This window comes from Dendrobium catenatum, unplaced genomic scaffold (genome assembly GCF_001605985.2).
Source record: "Dendrobium catenatum unplaced genomic scaffold, ASM160598v2 original_scaffold_19707, whole genome shotgun sequence".
Lineage (NCBI taxonomy): Eukaryota > Viridiplantae > Streptophyta > Magnoliopsida > Asparagales > Orchidaceae > Dendrobium > Dendrobium catenatum.
Window position 1 is genome coordinate 1 of NW_021338167.1, and position 6331 is coordinate 6331.

Sequence of the window (6331 nt, forward strand, 5' to 3'; positions counted from 1 at the left end):
AATCCGCAAATCCTGGATTTACGGATTTGCCGGATTTTCAGCGCCTTTTTTGCGTTTGGCTGGATTTACCGTAAATCCTACTTAAAACGGGAAATAAATCCGATACCAAACACCCCTGAAATGTCGATGCATGACATGGGTTTAAACATTATGTCATATACCACCATCTCATGGCACAGACATGCAATTGTGAACAAGATGTTCCATTTTTAAGAGTAATTACGAATCCATTTTGGGTTAATTAGCTTACCAGAAACATTTCTCAACTCATAGCAAGCGCGTGGATCAACTTATTGAAAAAAAAAGGTGGGGACTGAAAGAACATGTGGTTGGTTAGTCAATAATTGTAGTGCAAAATCAAGAGAGCCAGATTTAAAACCTATGAACTGCCAACTAAAGATGACGTCCAAATCGATGGTTTGAGGCATGCTGATAGCCAGGCTGGGTAGGTACAATTACTTCCACAAGCCAGTAGGTGAGACACTTATGAAAACATGATTATTCTGGCACAGAATTGGATATCAGAATCGTTAAATCTTCCCCAAAATGTGAGCCCATTTTGATTGGAGTTAAAATATGGCGAGAAAAGTAAAAGAATTAAAAAAAATAAAATAAACAGTTGGGAGTTTTAAATAAAAAGAAAAAAAAAAGAAAGGATAAAAGGAGATATTTTTTCTTTTTCTTTTTTTTCCCAAGGAAAAGTTGAGTGGTAAGCACAAAGTTCATTTTGCTGGAATCAATCTCAGAACATTGGCATCAACTTCCAACATCTTTATCAACTAAGTTAACCCACATTTTTTTTTCAAAAAATTGGAATGTTCAAGAACAAATTTAAAGCGAAATTTAATCTCAAAACTTTGACAACAACTTATAAGATCATTATCATCCATACTAGCTCTATATAAAAAATTTAGTTTCTGTAAGAACAAGCAGAAAATGGAGAGAAAGGAATCACTTGATTATTTTTCTGATAATACCCAAGTTGGTTCTATTTTAATAAAAGAGTTCTAATGTATCTTCATTTTCTATGAGAGTATATACATTAAACTAATTATAATATTCATTTTCTTTCTTCGCTTTCAGCTCTAAGTCAAGAATTGGATGAATTTTTTTCTTTATTAAAATATTTAATCAGAAAGGAAAAAAAAATACTTTTCCACTAAAATATTTTATTTTTCTTACCTCAACTTCCAATCTCATGTTCCACAGAGACCATATGTCACGGTCCCAGCAAATCAATTAATGAGCTTAGGTAAGAACGACTATAAATGCTACATGGCCCCGCATCAGAAAGTACCAAAAAAAAAAAGTATTAGTACATTTTTTTATTACATGCAGGAAGCACAAACACAAGTATCTGAGATAAAAAGTAATTTCAGCAAAACACAGTTATTTAAGATTGCTAGTTAGCATAAATGAGTCACACGACGAAAGAAGCAGCCATTCAATTTCTCCATCAAATATTCGTACAACTGATAGTCTCTCGGACGATAATGTGAATTAATATCAAGTACGAAAAAGGAAGTATGTATTTCGCACAGGATTGCTCAGCAACGACAATACAATGCAGTACTAGGTGCCAGTTAAATTTTTGTTAAATCATATGCATGGCTCTGCCTCCATTATCAACCAACACAACAAGGTTCTCAGTCCTCACAAGGACATACAAAAAGGTATAGAATACTTATATGTTATGAATCAGCAATTATCGACGCAGAATACATTGGAGTAAATAATGAGATGCATTACAAGGTAAACACTACCTAGCAATGATTGTGAATGAATGGATGGAATATAGTGGAAAGATCAGACATTCACCGATATACATTGCGGGTGCTGGGAAAATGTGAGATATTTTGGACATTAACTCGTGACACTGACAAGGACAACATGCATTTTAACCCCGCAATAAGCAAAAACAAAGTAGCTTTCGATATATTTAATGCACTGCCGTACACGATGTAATATCCAAAAAAAAAAACTATATATATATACAGTGGCAAGATAGCGGCATGGTGACAAAAAAATCTGTAGAAATTCCCAGAAAACACTGTAGCAGAATTCGCTACAGTGAATTCTGGCTAGTTTGCTGAATTCGGCTCTAGGGAAATTGTGGTGGTGAAGCAGAAATTCAACACTGTTTTCAAACACTATTGCAAGGAAAATTTGGAGAAGTATTCGACACATTCTGGGAGGCAAAGGTTGAAAGGTAATTATGAGAAAATCATTGCAAGGTTATGAATTTGATTAATGGACTTCATGTAGCAAATTGGTTTGATGCAAGTGTGCAATTTAATTTAAAAATCAGTAATTTTGGGTAGTGTTTTTGGAGCAGTAGAAAGAAAAAGTGGAAGTAAAGAACAATAGATAGAAGAAGGAAATATATTCATTTGGTTATATGCAAAAGTAAGATTACGAGGTAAATGACTATATCTATGTATGAATTGATCTTTATGCAAATTATTTGAGTATTAAATTTCAGTAATTATAAAGTAGAGTGATGACTTGTAGGTGACTTACAATCGTAGGAGAATACGAAGTAGAGGATTGGAAGAGACTCTTCACCAAAGAAGTAAGTAATGCAAATTTAATGTTTAAAAGAATATTGTCAAATTCTACTTATAGATTGATAATTGATTGTTAGTGCCTGATTGAAAGAAAGGAACTCATATGTTGCAAGTAATTTATTTTGCTTTAGAATGTTTTATCCAAGATTTTAAGTATGAACTACAGCTAATAAAATTCTACCATATGGGTTCAAGACAATGTTTTGTGCGCTCATCTAAATATTTTTCTATTTGAGAATGTTTTGGAAGGATGTCAAATTCCTTGAAAAATTGATGCATATTAATTTACACGAGATATGTCATGAATGATAATGAAGGCTGATATGATATGAATTATGAAAGATTGTTGAATACTAAATTAATGTAAAGTTTGACTATGAATAATGTATGCCTTATCATTGTAGTTGGGACAAAAGGATTCCCATATCGGAACTACATGGTAAGTGGGGCAAAAGGGATCCCAGGGGCAAAAGGGACCCCATAGAATTATGAAACCTGCATAGCAGGTGGGGCAAAAGGGATCCCAAAAGAGGCAAAAGGGGCCTCTATGTAATTCAATGACGATAATGCCATGTTTACTTGGGCTCCATTGAATAATGTTATGAAAATATAGCCAAATCTTTCACATAAAATTTATATTCAACAAGGATTCAAAAGGTAGCAAAGCATAATATTGATTATGACTTATAATGTTTCAATAATAATTTTGATGTTGTAATTATTCATTTATACTATTGTAATTGCTAATTAATTCTGTATTACTTGCTGAGCCTCATAGCTCACCAGAACTTTCTTCTAGCTGTTATTACAGGAAAGGGAAAAGAGAAGATTGATGCAAGCTAATTTATACAAGTGTTTCTTCTTTTAATGTTAAAGTTACCTTTATTAGTAAGTTTACTTTTAGAGGTATGAAATATTTTAGTCTTGTATTAGTTGGTTGCTGTAGTGGCTCTGTAAGTTTATAATTGAAGTATTTAAATTATTAGATGCTTCATTTGTTGTATTAAATGATATTTACAAGATATGTTGTATAGATCTGAAATGAAATGAACTTAATGAGATGTTTGGTGTTGGAAATGTTATGATTATTCTTGTTATACTCTACAGTATTGTTAAGGGGTACTGTGGGGTGTTACACACGAGGATGAATGACCTAAGCTCAGCTTGAGATTTTTCAAGCAGATCTCTGACCATGAAATTTAGCAAACAAATATTTAAGGACCCAGTTACTGTTCTCTGCTTTTTAAGATGATCTGGAAAAAACCCCGTGAGAGAGATTTTATCCCTTGGTTGATTTTGACGATAATAAATATTTAATGTGTTTTTGTTTAACGGGTCTATATAATATGTGAAGGTATTAAGAAACCCATCTGCTCCAAGGAAAACCTTGAAGATAATCCATGAAGAGGAAGAGCTAAATAAAGTGCAATAAATGCTTTTCACAAGATTTGATAATTTTTTTATTGATGTATACTGTAGGCCAATTCTTTATTTTATTATGCAAAGACAAGTTCTTCAATTTACAAACAAAATCTCGATTGGCCTTAGTTAGAAGGATGCTTGGCGATAGATATCACACGCACTGTGATAATAATAATAAAATAGAAGTCCATGATGCCTATAAATGTAGCTCAGGTTTCAAAATTTACATTGGAATTTTAATAATGTTGTCATAGATTCAATCTCAAGTTGATTTGAACATGGCTCAATATTGACTTTAATTAATTAGATCAAACCTTGAGCCAAGCCAAATCTAGATGTAAGTTGGCCCTAACTAATCTTGATTCATGCCAGACATGACTTAATAATTACAATTCAAGCTCAATTCAAGTTAAAGATCAATTTTTTATATCCAAAGAAGATGGAATAAGAATTTGCATGCTCATGTGTGTTTGTCTCATGTGACCAATTGAGGTCCCTTATTGTGCCCAGGTGAGACACCTAATTGACCACATAAGGATTGGACCCATAAAAAAGATATACTTCTTGAGAACTCGTCCACGGTAGATTTCAATGTGAAATTTTAGTAAAGATTGACAATCTTACATTTCTAGGGATACCAAATTGATCCCCAACTGCTCCATAAAATTATGATGACGATTAAAAATCCTTTATCACTAGGATTAAGCCCTGTGCCTAATCTTTCAAATCCTCAAGCATGTAGCATTTTAAATCCTACTTTGGAGCAAATAAAACTTTTCTTTCGCCTAATGTTGGATCCAAATTTATTTGTGTGCAATATTTGAATTCTACTCACAAGGTTACGGCATAACAAAGAGCAGAAAAAGAGTGAAAAAGAAGAGAAGAAAGGAAAGAAAGAGACAGAAATGGGATTCTAGAGAGAGAAGTTTTGAGTTTAGCAAAAATGATTCCCTTTGATCTTGCATTAATAAAGTTTTGAAAGCTATAGGAGAAACTACACATTAGCCTCTCATAAAAAATAAGTAAGAAAATATATGATATGATTGTTACAGACATGTGGACGTAATAGTTAGAATTCTAATGAGTACACATTGATAGCTATAACAGGCAAGTGACTATGAGAGATCATTAACCGAGTAGATGAAGTCATCGGTTCCTGATAAGCATAAGAAGGTTTCTCCCATTGGCTAAGTAAGCGGCCCCTCAAGATAGGGTGAGTGACACTGAGGGCGAGTGGCTCCTCTGATTAGGGCGACTGACCACCTCAGGCTAAGTGAGTGACTCCTAGCAGATGTGTCTCAACCACCTGATGAATCCGATTAATCTAGGCCTACATATTAGGGTGTCCACCTTAACTTTAGCTAAACTTAAAATAATTATCTCTAGGATGAGGCTAAACTAACATCTCAACTAGATCCCTGGTTCTCCTGAAATGAGGTCGACACAATTGACTACCCTAAATGGCCCACTACTCTAAAATGATAAAAGCACCTGAGTTTGTAATTCCTCAGATCATTTGAGATGCCTTGATATGAGGTTAAGTTATTTCTCCAAGATGAGATTAAATTATCCCTTCATAACGAGATAAAATGAACGCTCCTCTGAAATATGGATAAGCTACACCCCTATGCCTATAATGTTCCACCATTTCAACTATCCCACTATATCAAATGCCCTTAAATTAAATGTTTTGAACACACACACCCTCCCCCCTCCCCTCCCCCAACCCCAACCCCTCCAATGATGTTGCCTCCACACAAGTAAAACATAATTATCCGTAGTGGAATCTAGTTTAAACTCTACCCACAAGCTAACAAATCTAAAGGACAAGCTACACCCCTGTGCCCATAATGCTCCACCATTTCAACTTTCCCACCATATCAAATACCCTTAAATTAAATGTTTTGCTAGTCAACTCCTCCCAGATGAGGTCAGATTAACACCTTCAATATGATCCCTCTACAAGGTCAACACAATTAAACACCCACCCTCCTTCCAATGATGTTGCCTCCATAAATAAAATCTAATTATCCCTAGTGGAATCTGCTTAACTCTACCTACAAGCAAACAAAGCTAAAGTTCAAATCCCTATGGAGTCACCACATCAATTAGCACTCAAATTTTAAATCCCTAGTAGAATTCACAAAATTCCTGCAACAAAAATTCAATCCCTACACACCGTGGGCTAATGACCTATATTTCCCTATTGGATTGCCTAACCCACTTGTAAACTTAAATATAAACATTTATAAAGGCAAATACCATGGAGTCCACCCACTATACATCTCACTCAAAACAAAAATGATTGCAACTATTCAAGAAATTCATCCTACCAATCAAAT

At 34.2% G+C, this 6331-nt stretch overlaps 1 long non-coding RNA gene across 2 annotated transcripts; it reads left to right on the forward strand.

Moving 5' to 3' along the window:
* The first annotated feature begins 2001 nt into the window (after positions 1-2001).
* On the forward strand, positions 2002-4097 carry LOC110107357. 2 transcript variants are annotated; one of them, XR_003699449.1, is made up of 4 exons: positions 2002-2209; positions 2336-2419; positions 2512-2572; positions 3379-4097. It is a non-coding gene; the product is annotated as an uncharacterized LOC110107357 (long non-coding RNA). The 2 variants fall into 2 exon arrangements; XR_002304358.2 differs by having other exon boundaries at positions 2002-2419.
* The last annotated feature ends 2234 nt before the right edge of the window (positions 4098-6331 follow it).